Here is a 16,340-nt window from a genome sequence, read left to right as displayed (position 1 = left end):
TAGAAACGGATTGGGATGAACATGACATGAGGAAGGCACAATTAAACTCTAAAGCAATGAATGTCTTCTATTGTGCCTTAGACCGTAATGAATTCAATAGGATTTCAACTTGTAATTCAGCAAAAGAAATTTGGGACAGACTTGAAGTGACCCATGAGGGCACGAATCAAGTCAAGGAATCCAAAATAAACATCTTGGTTCATAAATATGAACTATTTAAAATGGATTCAAATGAAACTATCACATCCATGTTCACTAGGTTTACTGATATTGTCAATGGCCTAAAAAGCCTTGGCAAGAACTATACTAACAGTGAGCTTGTCAGGAAAATCCTTCGATGTCTACCGAGGTTGTGGGAAGCTAAAGTGACAGCGATCCAAGAAGCTAAAGACTTGAACAAGCTTCCACTTGAGGAGCTCCTTGGATCCCTGATGACTCACGAACTCACCATGAAACAACACGAGGAAGAGTCTTCCCATAAGAAAAAGGTAATAGCTTTAAAATCTACTTCTTCTAACAAGGACTTATCTTGCAGCAGCAGCAGTGAAGAAGAAGAAGATGAGGAAGATGGTGGTGAGGCTCTTCTTGTGCGCAAATTCAAGAAATTCATCAACCACAAGAAGTCCTATCATCAAAGGAGAGGGCCCTCAAATTTCTACCGGAAGGACAAAGGTAAGGAAAGAGAAAACGAGGGGATTGGATGTTACGAGTGCAAGAAGCCGGGTCACATAAGAGCTGAATGCCCCTTACTGAAGAAGGGGAGTAAGTACAAGAAGAAGAAAGCTCTTGTCACTACACTATCCGACTCCGACTCATCATCCTCCTCTTCTGACGAGGAACAAGAAGAAAAGGCCAATTTCTGCTTCATGGCCAACGAAGACGAGGTAACTTCCGATACGCATCCTGATTTTTCTTTTGATGAACTTTATGATGCGTTCAATGAATTAATGATTGAGTATAAGAATATAAATGTTAAAAACAGAGAACTAAAAGTAACTAATCAAACTTATATTCATAAGCATGATTCATTAATTAAGGATAAAGATAATCTTACCAAAGAAAATCTAGAACTTAAGACAAGCAATCAACTTTTAATTAAGAAGACTAACACCTTAACTAAAGATAATGAAAAACTAACTAAGGAACTTTCAAACCATAAACAAGTCTTAAACAAGGATCTAACAAAAGAACTAAATGATTTAAAAACAGAAAATCAAACATTAACTAAAGAACTTAACAAATACAAACCCTTAGTTGAAAAATTTACATATAGTTCAGAAAAGTTAAACATGATACTAAATAGTCAACGTGCAGTATTTAATAAAGCAGGCTTAGGGTACAAACCAAGGAATAAGCAAAAACTTCTTAGTAATTTCTTTGTTAAAGCTGGGGAAACAAAAACTAAGAAAATCACCTGTTTCTGTTGTGGAAATATAGGACATAAAGCAAATACATGTGACTATAGGAAAAGGAAAACTAAAAGAAAAATTAAAAGGGTATGGGTTCCAAAAGGAACCAACTTGACTAACCATGAAGGACCCAAGAAAACTTGGGTACCTAAGATGACATGATTTGCTTGTGTAGGAGTGTCTTGCAGCCAAGGTCAACAAAAATTGCTGGTATTTGGATAGTGGCTGCTCAAGGCACATGACGGGTGATAAAGACCAATTTTTCACCCTTGAAGCTAAGAAGGGAGGTGTTGTGACGTTTGGAGACAACAACCAAGGTCACATCATTGGCATTGGTAAAGTTCAAATCACCCCTTCTACTTTTATAGATAATGTTAGATATGTTGATGGTCTTAAACATAACTTGTTAAGCATTAGTCAATTATGTGATAAAGGATATGATGTTATGTTTAAACCATCACTATGTATTGTAACAAATCCTAATGATAATAGTTTGGTCTTTAAAGGGATTAGACGTGGAAATGTATATGTTGTAGACCTAGAAGATCTTGCAAAACATAACCAATGTCTAGTTGTAAATGAAACCAAAGAAAATGATGCTAGTTGGTTATGGCACCGTAAGTTAGGTCATGCAAGCATGGACACAATAACTAAACTAGTTAAAAGAGACTCCGTGATAGGTTTGCCAAAATTAAAATTTGAAAAGAACAAAATCTGTGAAGCATGTCAATTTGGCAAACAATCTAGGAATTCTTTTAAATCCATAAAATGTGTCTCTACCTCTAGGCCTCTAGAATTATTACATATGGACTTATTTGGTCCTACTAGAACAACAAGCCTAGGTGGAAATAAATATGGTCTAGTTATAGTAGATGATTACTCTAGGTACACATGGGTCATGTTTCTAGCGCATAAGGATCAAGCATTTTCTATGTTTAAGAAGTTCCACAAGGAAGTAACAAATGCTAGAGAATCCTCAGTTATAGCTATTAGAAGTGACCATGGTACCGAATTCGAAAATCAATTATTTGATGAATTTTGTAGCAAAAAGGGGATAACCCATAATTTCTCAGCACCTAGGACACCACAGCAAAATGGAGTTGTTGAAAGGAAAAATAGAACACTAGAGGAAATGGCTAGAACGATGTTATGTGAAAGTAACCTCCCTAAGTATTTTTGGGGAGAAGCCATTAATACTTCTTGCCATATATTAAATAGAGTTCTATTAAGACCCATCATAAAGAAAACACCATATGAACTGTGGAAAAACAGAAAACCAAAGGTTAACTATTTTCATGTTTTTGGATGTAGGTGTTTTGTACATAATAATGGGAAAGATAATCTAGGGAAATTTGACCCTAAATCTGATGAAGGAATATTCCTAGGTTATTCTACAACTAGTAAAGCCTATAGAATCTTTAATAAAAGAACTCTAGTTATAGAAGAATCCATACATGTTGTTTTTGATGACTCTAGTGACATCTCATCTAGTAAGAAGGTTAATTTTGATGATGATATTGAAATACTTGAAGAAAAGATAGATGAGATGGGATTACGAGATGATAATCAAAAGTTGATTGAAGGAGAATCATCAAACCAAGAGCCTATAGTGGATCATGGGCTAACTAAAGCTTGGAGGTATGCTCACGGGCATCCTAAGGAACTAATTCTAGATGATCCATCACAACCGGTTAGGACTAGAGCATCCCTTAGGAATATGAATAATCATCTAGCCTTTGTTTCACACTTTGAGCCCAAACATATAGAAGAAGCCGAAAATGATGTAAATTGGATAAATGCAATGCAAGAAGAACTAAACCAATTTACTAGAAACAAAGTGTGGGATCTAGTAGAGAGACCTTCTGAATATCCAATTATTGGTACAAAATGGATATATAAAAATAAGCTAGATGAAAATGGAATTGTTATACGGAATAAGGCTAGACTAGTAGCAAAGGGTTATAATCAAGAAGAAGGTATAGACTTTGATGAAACCTTTGCTCCCGTAGCTAGACTTGAGGCTATTAGACTATTATTAGCATATGCATGCTCTAAAGATTTCAAACTATTTCAAATGGATGTAAAGAGTGCATTTTTAAATGGGTATATTAATGAGGAGGTGTATGTAGAACAACCTCCTGGTTTCGAAAATCATCAATACCCTAATCATGTGTATAAACTAAACAAAGCACTTTATGGGTTAAAACAAGCACCTAGAGCATGGTATGAGAGACTTAGTAAATTCCTATTAGAACATGAATTCTCTAGGGGAAATGTAGACACAACATTATTTCTGAAAAGACAAAATAAGGATATGTTGTTAGTACAGATTTATGTTGATGATATCATTTTCGGTGCCACTAACAATCGCCTCTGCGAAGAATTTGCTGATTTGATGCAGAGTGAGTTTGAAATGAGCATGATGGGAGAACTGAACTACTTCCTCGGGCTTCAAATCAAACAATCTGAAGAAGGCATCTTCATCAATCAAGTAAAATATATCAAGGAGATGCTCAAGAAGTTTGATATGGAGGGAAACAAATCAATCAGCACCCCCATGAGCTCATCATGTAAGTTAGACCAAGATGAATCAGGTAAATCCGTCGATCAAAAACTTTATAGAGGTATGATAGGTTCTTTACTGTATCTTACTGCAAGTAGACCTGATATTATGTTTAGTGTGTGCATGTGTGCTAGATATCAGGCTAATCCTAAAGAATCACACCTAGCTGCAGTTAAAAGAATCTTTAAATACTTAATAGGAACTAAGAACATAGGACTGTGGTACTCTAAAGAATCTAGCCTAAACTTAATAGGGTACACAGATTCAGACTTCGCTGGATGTAAACTTGATAGAAAAAGTACCAGCGGGTCTTGTCAATTTCTAGGAGAAAACCTAATCTCATGGTTTAGCAAGAAACAAAACTCGGTTGCATTATCCACTGCAGAAGCTGAATATGTTGCAGCCGGGAGTTGTTGTGCTCAAATCTTATGGATTAAACAACAATTAGAAGATTATGGCATTAAACAAGATGAAATCCCCATTAATTGTGATAACACAAGTGCCATAAATCTAACTAAAAATCCAATTCAACACTCAAGAACTAAACACATTGAGATAAGACATCACTTCATAAGAGATCATGTATTGAATGGTGATGTGTCACTCCACTTTGTGTGTACTGATAATCAATTAGCAGATTGGGAGGAGGAGCCACATCCTCCAGAGGAGGAGACGCATCCTCGAGAGGAGGAGCTACATCCTCGAGAGGAGGAGCTACATCCTCGAGAGGGGGAGCTACATCCTCGAGGAGGACATAGATGATTTTGAGTTGTGTTTTATCTTCTTTTGTATTGTTTTTGCCTTACTTATAGTATGCTCAAATGTATTCACCTTCATATCAATACAATGAGTAGACATCTTATCTTTATTTCTGTGCCAATTGACTGTGCCATTTGATGTTTGATTGTGCCATTTGTGCCATTGATTGTGTGTGTGATTACCTCCTTTTTGATATGATGACAAAAAGGGGGAGAAATATGTATAAAATATGTAATAAGGGGAGAAATATGGTTAAAATATGTAAAAGAACTCTTAAAAACACACACAAATTTGTTCTAAGTGGATTCGGTACCCTCGAGGCTCATTATCTCTCTTTTGGGGCTCCTAATGGAGTAATCTCCAGAATCTATTCAAGGGATATTCGGAGATTAGCTTAATCGTACTCAAGAACAAATTGACAGATTTTCCCTCTAAAAACAAAAAATTCAGTTCAAAAATTTCAAAGCATTAAAAGGAAATTCAGAAAACTAAAACTAGTTGAATGCATATGTTGAGGGGGAGAATCTGAATTTTAATCAAGATAAATCATTGATAACATATAAGCCAAACAATTGATTGCATAATATGGAGGCTTATATAATTCCAAATGAAAGGGGGAGCTTTAACTCCGAAATTTAAATGTTTCACACCTTTCAAACTTGGATAAATTAAATTTTCAGACATTTGAATTCACTTGTGAATTTTATTTCATTATTTATTGAGCAATTCATTTTACGTATACTCAAAGTTTTGTCATCATCAAAAAGGGGGAGATTGTGGAGTGATTGATTAAAACCCCGTTTGATTTTGATGAGCTCAAAGCATTTGAGTATATCGTGTGATTACTAATGAATTCAATTGAGTGTTTCAGTGAAAATCCTGCTCAAGTGTTTCTAGACATGGTTTACAGTATTTTGGATAAGTTAAGAAGTCTGCTGAACCAATGTCTGAGACTCGAGTCGACTCCCGAGTTTCACGAGTCGACTCCAAGCGTATCAAGGTCACTGGCACGAGCTCGAGTCGACTCCTAATCAGTATGAGTCGACTCCGACTGAAAACAGACAGAAGGATAGAAGAGCAGTCTTTCAGATCTGAGATTCGAGTCGACTCCAGTGGAACGCGAGTCGACTCCCAGCGGTGCACAAAGAAAAAGTCAGAGAGTGTTTTATGGACTCTGAGATTCGAGTCGACTCCAGTGGAACGCGAGTCGACTCCCAGCGGTACACAAAGAAAGAGTCAGAGAGTATTTTATGGACTCTGAGATTCGAGTCGACTCCAGTGGAACGCGAGTCGACTCCCACCGGTGCACAAAGAAAAAGTCAGAGAGTGTTTTATGGACTCTGAGATTCGAGTCGACTCCCGCATTACGCGAGTCGACTCCAAGATTGTGCGACCATCAACAGAGAAAACCATGTTACTGCCACTGAGATTCGAGTCGACTCCCAGACAGCTCGAGTCGACACCAAGACAAGCTTCACGTCAAAAGGCAGAAGACCAACTTTCGGAAACTGAGAGCCGAGTCGACTCCAAGGAAGTTCGAGTCGACTCCAAGACTGGATGAGCCAAAAGACAGAGAATCGGGAGTTCGGGCTCTGAGATTCGAGTCGACTCCCAGGACAGTCGAGTCGACTCGAGAGGGCAAAATTCAAATTTGTATCCACGGTCTACAGAGGAAAAGCCGACTCCAAAATTGCCAGGTCAGCGCCAGAAGTTGGCGAGTCGACTCCGGGCCAAGACGAGTCGACTCCCAGTCGTGACGGCAACTTTAATTCAAACTTGGAACAGTTGCCGAGTCGACTCCTGAAAAGCTTGAGTCGACTCCCGCTACAGCCGAGTCGACTCCTGATCGCGCGAGTCGACTCCAACCCACCAACGGTCACATTGTCAGGCTGCGCAGAGTGTGCAGAACGGCCAGAAAAAGTGGAGTAACGGCTAGTTTCCGTGGGGGTTGGCTTAAATAGCCACAGAAGACTGTAGCAAAATAGAGAACATACATTCCACTCCAAGCATTCAAGTCTTCAAGCTTTGCAAGTGCTCTTCAACGAGAAAAAGGGGAGATCAGCATTTACTGCGCCACCAACTTCTCCCCAGCATTCAAAGCTTCCTCCTCCTACATTCAAGTCGATCACTCATCCAAGAGGAGACCAGAGTCAAGAAGCCATTCCTCTACTTAAGCTTAAAAGCGTTTGAGGGCTTCTAAACTCATCCTTGAATATATTGTTTCATACCTGCTTTTGAGAAGCTTATTTTCTGTTTTCTTTCTACTACGTGTATTTACTTGGTTCAATCGGGGGATTGAATCAAGGGGATAAAGGTTAGTTGGTGAGCCAGTTTTAAAACCAACGTGTGAAAGGGTTTGATTGTGAGCCCGGGAAAACAATCGGGGTTGGTTCTAGTCGGTGAGCCTGGGAAAACCGACCGAGTTCGTTGTTAGCTCGTAAAACAACAAGTTTGGTTGTGAGCTTGCAAAACAACCGGCTGTAATCCAAGGGGGTTATAGTGTATTCCCAAGAGAAACTTGGGGAGTGGACGTAGGAGCAAGGGATAGCTCCGAACCACTATAAAACTTGTGTTTGTGATTGATTGTCTCTTCCTCTTCTCATTTCATATTGCTCACAGCACATAGTAATTAATTAAATAACTTGGCATAGTTTTTAATTAATCATCCATAACGTTTTAAATTATCCAAATTGTTTTAAAACCCAATTCACCCCCCCCTCTTGGGTTGTCTATCTGGGCAACACACATTCTCTTTTTGTTTCCGGCTGCAAGGCATACCTGCAAAATGATCATGTGAAGCTCTTAGGTACCCAAGTTTTCTTGGGTCCTTCGTGGTTAATGTAGTTGGTTCCCTTAGGCACCCATACTTTAGTTATATTTTTAGCTTTTACAAATGTACTCTTGTTAGTTTGGATCTTTCTTTGAATACAAGAGTAGGCTTTATGTCCATTCTTTCCACAATGAAAGCATGTAGGTTTTTCAGTTTTGACATCTTTTGCTTTCACAAAGAAATTCTTTAGATATTTTTGTTGCTTGTTAGTTTTATATCCTAATCCGGCTTTATTAAAAATAGCTCTTTGATTTGAAAGAATAAGATTTAATTTTTCAGAGCTTTGTGTGAATTTTTCAACAATTGGTTTGTACTTATGTACCTCATTCTTAAGATTCAAATTTTCTTTAACTAGTTCTTCCTTATCTTTTTTAAGAGATTCAACATTTTGTGCGAGTGAGGTATTATTATCGAGTAGGGATTTTACTTTTAGATTTAATTCCTTAATTAGTGTTTTTGCCTTTTCATTTTCAATGCTAAGTTTTGAATTTTTGATTTCTAGGTCAATAGTGTTAATATTTTTAATGCTCTCCTTTTCAATTAATAGGTTTTCAATATCTTCCTTCAGTTTTTGATTGGAGGCTTTTAATTCTTTATTCTTTGCTCCTAACATACTACAATCACCCATAAGTTCTTGAAAAGCTTCATATAATTCTTCTAAAGTAAAATTTATAGTTGGGTTTTGACATACCTCGTCGTCTTCGAACGCCATGAAGCACAAATTGGCGGTCTCTTTCTTCTCTTCCTCGGAAGATGATGTGTCACTATCATCCCATGTTGCCTTCAATGCCTTCTTCTTCTTCTTTCCAAAATACTTCTTTTGTTGAGGGCATTCAGAACGAATGTGTCCCGGTCTCTTGCAATCATAGCATATGATTGGGTCTCTTTCTTTTTCTTTTTCTTTTTCCCAATCATTTCTCCCTCCAAACTTTTTCCTTGGGAAGGGTTTCTTTTTCCTCATGAATTTTTTAAACTTCCTAACTATCAAACCCAAGTCCTCGTCCTCACTTTCTTCCTCACTCTCACTACTTTCTTCTTCACACACACTCGAAGTAGCCTTGAGTGCAATTGTCTTCTTCTTTGGCAAATCATCTTCATGTTGCTTCATCGTGAGCTCATGCGTCATCAATGAGCCCAAAAGTTGTTCTAGTCCCAAGGTGTTGAGGTCTTTGGCTTCTACGATCGCCGTGACCTTTGCTTCTCATGCTTTCGGCAAAGACCTGAGAATTTTATTTACAAGTTCCGAATTAGTATAAGATTTACCCAAACTCTTTAGACCATTAATTATATCGGTAAAACGTGTAAACATGCATGTGATGGTTTCATTGGGTTCCATCTTAAACAACTCATATTTGTGAACTAGAATGTTCACTTTGGACTCTTTGACTTGATTTGTACCCTCGTGGGTAACTTCAAGCCTATCCCATATTTCCTTAGCGGAACTACATGTGGAGACTCTATTAAACTCATTTACATCTAGAGAACAAAATAATGAGTTCATGGCTCTAGAATTGAGTTGAGCCATCCTATCATCATTCTCATCCCAATCCTCCTCAGGTTTGGAAACTTGAATGCCATTAACCATGTGTGATGGTTCTTATGGTCCCTTGACTATGACCCTCCACAAGGCATAGTCTTGTGCTTGAATGAAGATCCTCATTCTAGTTTTCCAATAGGTATAATTTGTCCCATTGAAGAGTGGAGGTCTATTGGTTGCCTGCCCCTCAGCAGGAACATTGTTAAAGGGTGTTTCCATCTAGATCTTTGGCTAAGACGGTTAGGTCTTCAAGAAATACACAGAGCACCCGCTCTGATACCACTTGTTGCCCAGAGATGGTCACCCAAGAGGGGGGTGAATTGGGTGTTTTAAAACTTTTCGCCTAATTAAAAATAAAACACACAAATGTATGAACTAAAGTAAAGAAAGAGGAATGAGAAAGGTCAATCGCAAACACAAGGTTTTATAGTGGTTCGGAGCTTCCACTGCTCCTACATCCACTCTCCAAAGCACCTTTGGGAATTTCCACTATAATCCAAGATTACAGTCCGGTAGTTTTGCGAGTGCACTACCCAACTCGTTGTTTTACACCGGGCTAACAACAAACCCTATAACCCCCAATTTCACTTAGGCTTGGGACGCCTTTCCCTTGTTCCAAGTTCCTTGACTGGAACAAGCACAATATTGAAAGAGTTTTACAAAAGATTGGAAAGCTCTAAATAAGCAAATATGACAATGATAAGCAATAAAATCCGGAAGAATCCTTTTGCCGTTGGAAGCGTGGGAAATGATGATTCTTCCGATGTGGATCGCGTAGTCTTAAGTGTGAGCTTTGAATCCCGAGCGGAAGAGAGTAGTTGAGCTTGAAATCACTTGGGAAACTTGAAAGCACTTGATTTCTTCACTTGAATGCACTCACTTTCTTGAACCTCTCTCTCTTGCTTCTCTCTTAAATGATCTAGCTTTGGGTTAGTGGAGAGTTGTTGAGAAGCACTTAAGAGGTCCCTTTTATAGCCCAAAAAGCAAATATAGCCATTAGAGATAAAGTAAAAGAGATTTGAAATTCAAACCAAACCTGCAAAAGTTGTCAGTCGCGTCCCAGGCGCTCGGGAGACGTCTCCGCTTCAACGCGAGACGTCTTGGCTGTATAAATTTACTTTTCACTTTGTTTGGGGTCGACTCGGCACTTTACGGGGACGACTCTGGAATTGTACCGTTTGAATTCTTGTTTTTCTGTTTTTCTGAGAGGGTCGTCTCTGTACTTTACGGGGACGTCTCGGCTTGTTTGCACTTTTTGCATGGGGACGACTCCGCTGCCTTGGGGACGACTCCACTGTTATAACTCCGAAAAACATGTCTTCTGGAATTCTCTGAGAGAGTCGACTCCGCTCTTTCAGGGGACGTCTCCGCTGCCTTAACTCCGAAAAAGACATCCTCTAGAAAATCCTGAGAGAGCCGACTCCGCTACATCGGGGACGACTTGGAAACTCAGCTTTTTACTTGCGGGGACGACTCCGCGTACTGTGGGGACGGCTCGCGCATATCACTTGAAATCGGCCTTTCTGCCGCCACTGAGAGAGTCGACTCCGCTACTGAGAGAGTCGACTCCGACCCTGCGAGACGCCTCGCCAGGTGCCGGGGACGTCTCCAAGTGTGCCAGTTCTTCCTGTTTGTGCCAGAGACGTCTCTGAGACCATCAGGAGACGTCTCAGCTGTCCCTGATCTGTTTTCTTCATCTCAAAAATTCTTCAATAAATCCATAAAATTATGGGAACTTGCCTAGACATTTCTTAACAATATTCTTAAATAAAACACATGAAATTCTCAATTAAATTGTTAAGATAAATGATATTATACTCTAGTATTTTGTATTCATCAAAATCCATTAGGGGATTAACACACAGTATGAGTCATCTAAGCCTGGCACAAACCAGCTTTTCTAAGGATAGGCATGGTCTGTCCTATTTAGCATGATTCATCTGATGATTAATTTTTCAAAGATAAATCCGATAGTTGCATAGCAATCTCTTCCAAACCACAGGTATTGGATTCAATTTCGATAAACTAGATAATTCATGCAAAGACTTTCTATAAGATAAACATCTTACATAAATTAAACAAGACATTTTAAGATCATAATTTCATTGAGTATGCAACTGTCTTACAACGCTAAAAATCAAAGAAATGCAACACAAATACTCATCCATGGCTTCATCAAACCCCTAAATCAGGGGTTCAGCCACTCATGGATGCTCCGGCGACTTTGATCGGCTTGCTGAGATGCTCCACGCATCCGCATCATTTTCTTTCACTAATTGATCCGCTCCCAGCCTCCCTTCATTCTCTCTTTTTTTTATTTCTTTTCTCTCCGAACAGAGGTCCTCCTCTATTTTTTTTCAAACCGTCGCCCCCCTTCTCCCTCTTCTTCATCTTGCTCTTATAGATCGCCGAAGGCCGGTGATGGATCCCCAGCGAGGAGGAGGGCGTGATGCTGGGAATGATCTCGGCGGAGGCTTGATTTCTGTTGCACGTGAGATCGCTGGAAAAGGGCGTGATCGTTGGATGCGGCTGGAACGGACTGATGGCGGAGGAGCTGGATCGTTGGTTGCAGCCAGCTGGGATCGCGGAGACTGGGATGGGATCCGGGATGCGCCACGGGCGGAGGAGGAGGCGGAGACGCTGGGATTTCGACGCGGCTTGGGTCGCTGATCTTGGAGGAGAAGACGCCGCACGCGGTTGATGGCGGAGGACCCGGGGACGACGACGACGTTGGGGCGTTCGGCTGGGACGAGCTCCTTTGATCGCGCGGGGGGAGGATTGCATCGCGGGAGAGGAGGAAGAGGCGCCGCGGGATCCGGTCGGTGATGGCGGAGAGAGGTGGCCCGACTGCGAGAGGAAGAAGATAAACAGTGGATTCCCAATTTTTTATTTTTATTTTTTATTTTTTATTTATTTATTATGTATTATTTATTATTTTTTCTCTAACACTGTTCACATGAACAGTGTTTTCACGAACACTGTTCATATGAACAGTGTTTTCGGCATTTTTTTTTTTTTTTTAACACTGTTCATATGAACAGTGTTTTACTGGACACTGTTCATATGAACAGTGAATCGTGAATTTTAGTTATTATTATTATTATAAATTTTATATGAAGGCAGATAACGAATTGGTTGGGAATTGGCTTTGGATTTGAGGTGGGTCATGATCATTGATTTGCTTAAACTTGTTCTCGAGCCAATGTCTTCTAAATTTAATTATTGCTAAACTGCTTCAGACTGGACTCAACAGAGCTAAAAGCAGGATTGTGACTTAATAAGAGGGTTAATCAAATATTTTCCTATACAATTATAACTTTTAATCTAATCAAGACCAAAGCCCATTTAATTATAATCTTAGCCGGATCAACACAATCTCCTTATATGTTTTTCTGTAGTTTTCATTAAAGATTGCAATCAAGAGAGAGACAAGTTCAGAATCTGGTTTAAGAAAACAATTATTTACCTCTTACTATAATTTAAATTTAATTCAATGTTTATTCATTTTATGGTAAAATATGTATTTATCAGTTTAAAAATATTGATAAGTGTTATGGAAAGATAACTAAATTATAAATTATTAAGCACTTATCACACCCCCAAACCTATGTTTTGCTAGTCCTCGAGCAAAATAAAATTAAAGAAAAGCTCTAACTCACTTTCGCAGGCATCGCGATTGCATTTACCATATGCAACAAGGCTTTAAACCCCTAGGTTACCCTAGTGGACGAGTTATAGTCTCGTGAGGGTTTCCAGTGAAGATACCCACAAACTTCAATATCATTTATTGTTATGATTAATTTGTTTGTTGTTGTTTTTTTTTTTTTTTTAATTCGATTGATGAAAATTCAAATTCCAAGTGCATACTAGCTAGAAAAAAAAACTCTTTTTTTTTTAATTAAAATCTAATTTAAGATACATAAATGATAAGAATTTCAAAGCACACACGGTTTTATTTACTAAGTCAGCCCAAATTCTAGATTAGTATGCAATCTAAGTTAAAGTCATTAAGTTTCCGTTTAGGGAGTTGTAAGACTTTATACTGGAGTGCTCGGTGAAATCTGGACCGTACACAAGCTAAGGTTCGGATCTCCAAAATATTGTTAATACTAGTAGTTTCCAAGGATTGGTCGAAAAGACCTGCTCACTGATTCAAAATCATCTTATCTGCAGGATTTCGAGAGTTGTGGATGTTTACTTTAGTACCTCACGGGCTTTATCTGTAATATTCCAGTTTACTCGAATTTTTACAACGACGGCTTTCACACTATTGTCTTTTTCAAGGTCAATACAGAACTTTTTTTTTTTGAAAGATGTATAATTGTACTTTTACTCTTGTGGTGATTTCTCCGTAACGAGCAATCAGTCGACAACTCTCACACCAGTTGGCACAAGGTGTCAGGCATCAAGACTCCCCTACGGACTTATGCTCGGAGTCCTCATCACAAGCCCACTTAACCTTTGACAATAGGTAGCCCTTTTCGATGTTCCTGACTAAATCCTTTTTTATTGATGATTTTTTTTTTTTGGATTAGATAAGTATGATTCATCAGGGTCCAAGGTTGCTACTATACTATCAACATAATGTCGAGCCTAGACCTTAGAAGGTCGGCCAGTGTGTAGTGAAATTCCAAAGTATTAATTAGCTTACAACTCCCTAAGAGAGACTTAATAAAAAGAACTTAAATTTGTATTACTTCCGACTAGTCATTGGGCTTTTTAGATTTTATATACCTTGTGTGTTTATCATTCTCACATTAATGTATAGAAATTAGGTTTTTTAAAACAAAAACTTTTTTTTAATTTTTTTTATTATTATTTTTTATTATTTTTTATTATTTTTATTTAAAAATGAAAATGAACACATTTTTTTTTAAAATATTTTTTTTTTTTTTTTTGATAAACCTGACATTATGAAGTGAAAACGAATGCAAGAGATGCAAACAAAACAAAAATAATAAAAATACTTAAAAATACCCCCAAACCTAAACCTAACATTGTCCTCAATGTTAAAGAAATCTAAGAGAATTGGGTTGCCTCCCAACAAGCGCTAAGTTTATTGTCTTCAGCCAGACACAGTGAGATAGTTTTTGCATCTCCTTCTATGAGGTCATCTATTTTGTCTATCATAAAACACTCAACTTTCCCGCGGGTTGGTCGCCGCATTGAACACATTTAATTTTACCTTCATGTTCCCAAATGATATGTTCATTACCCCTGTTCTACAATTGATGCATGCATTGGCTGTTGCTAAAAAGGGCGCCCAAGGATCACGGGGATTTGTTTCTTAGGATTAGGCTCATGTTCCATATCAAGGACGATGAAATCTACTGGAAAATAGAATTTGTCTACCTTGACAAGAACATCTTCAATTATCCCACGTGGTGTTTTTACAGATCGATCAGCCAATTGAAGGGATACCGAGGTTGGTTTTAACTCACCTAACCCAAGTTTCTCATAAACTGAATAAGGTAAAAGGTTGACACTTGCCCCTAGATCTAAGAGTGCTCGATCAATGAAATTATTTCCTAAGACACAGGAGATGGTGGGAGCACCAGGATCTTTGAATTTTGGAGGGGTGTTGTGTTGGAGAATAGAACTCACTTGCTCAGTTAGGAAGACCTTTTTAGGCACATGTGTCCTAGATTTTCGCTTTTGTGTACAAAGGTCTTTGAGAAATTTGGCATAGGAGGGAACTTGTCTGATGGCATCAAGAAGTGGGAGGTTGATTTTAACTTGTTTGAAGACCTCCATCATCTCTTCTAATGAAGTTCCCTTTTTGCCAAATGGAGAGGGTGAAGTAAGAGCTTCAGGAAATGGGGCCTTTGGGATGTGAGTTTTGGCAGAAGGTGGACTAGCTGAAGAAGAAGAAGAAGGTTTTAGATTTCATTTGACACATTTCTATCCTCTTCTTCATCTTCCTTATTGTTGTCCTCCCCAATCTTATTGTCTACTACACGTCCACTCCTTAGGGTAGTCAAAGCATTGGCTTGTTCATGATGAATTGCATTTATTGATTTTCTTGAGCCATGTATTGTCCCCTAGGATTACTTAGTGGTTGGCTTGGAAGCTTTCCTTCCTCTCGCTTGTTCAGTGCATTAGCTAGTTGCCCCATTTGGGATTCTAGCTTGGCGATTGATTGCGTGTGAGAGTGCACCAATTGTGTAATGGTTTCCAAACCTTGAAGGGCGTTCAACACTTTCTCCTCAAAGGCTGTGTTTCTTTGGGGTGGAGGAGGAGTGTGTTGAAATTGATCGAGGGACGGTAGGGATGAATATTTTGTGGGGTTTGAAAATTCTGAGGATTTTGAAAATTTTGGGAATAGGGTTGGGCTGTGTTCGAAGCTTGCTGCTTCCAAGAAAAGTTTGGATGATTTCGCCATCCCGGGTTATATGTATTGGAAAATGGGTCATTACCCGGTCTAGGCTGTGTTTGAGCAGCATTGATGTGTTCTTGCACGAGTTCGGGGAATTGGGGCGCTGAAGGGCACTCATGAATAGGGTGGGATGGGCTAGAACAAATAGTACACACTTGTGCTTGGGAAGAGTTCATGTAATGCCCACCTATCATCAGTTGGTCAATCTTATGGGACAATGCATCTACCTTGCTAGACAGGTCCATAGAATGACTTATTTCACAAATGGTCCCTTTTCTTTGAGAACTCGGGGGTGCTTGACGAGAACATGAAGCATGGTGGAGGGAGTTTTCATTAAGATTTTCAAATAATTGCCATGCTTCATGCTCATTTTGAAGCATGAAAGTCCCCCGCATGCAGCATCGATCATCTGACGGTTTCGTTCAGTCAATCCGTCATAGAAACATTGCACTAGCTGCCACTTAGGTATTTGATGATGAGGGCATTTACGGATTAGGTCCCGAAATCTCTCCCAAGTTTCATGAAATTCTTCTCCCTCAGTTTGGGAGAAGCTTGTAATGGCACGTCTAAACTGGTTCGTTCTTCCTATGGGAAAGTATTTTTTAAGAAATTCTTGTTGCATTTGATCCCAAGAACGAATTGAGTTAGCTTCTAAAGAATTCAGCCATTGTTTGGCTCTATCTTTAAGGGAGAAGGGGAATAATCTAAGTTTCAGCATCATCAGTGAAGTTCTGAATCTTGACAGTGGTGCAAATCTCAAGAATTCATCTATGTTTGTATGGGTCTTCATTGGTGAGCCCATAAAAAGATGGAGCATTTGGATCACACTAGACTTTATTTCATATTGTACAGCTGCTACCTCAGGT

At 39.0% G+C, this 16,340-nt stretch overlaps 1 non-coding gene across 1 annotated transcript; it reads left to right on the top strand.

The window, feature by feature from the left end:
* Window positions 1–15,941: 15,941 nt before the first annotated feature.
* Window positions 15,942–16,047, top strand: LOC120107116. Its single transcript, XR_005509057.1, has one exon. It is a non-coding gene; the product is annotated as a small nucleolar RNA R71 (small nucleolar RNA).
* The last annotated feature ends 293 nt before the right edge of the window (window positions 16,048–16,340 follow it).

This window comes from Phoenix dactylifera, unplaced genomic scaffold (genome assembly GCF_009389715.1).
Source record: "Phoenix dactylifera cultivar Barhee BC4 unplaced genomic scaffold, palm_55x_up_171113_PBpolish2nd_filt_p 000770F, whole genome shotgun sequence".
NCBI lineage: Eukaryota > Viridiplantae > Streptophyta > Magnoliopsida > Arecales > Arecaceae > Phoenix > Phoenix dactylifera.
Note: the sequence above shows the minus strand (reverse complement) of the source record. Positions and strands in the feature narration are given on the sequence as shown.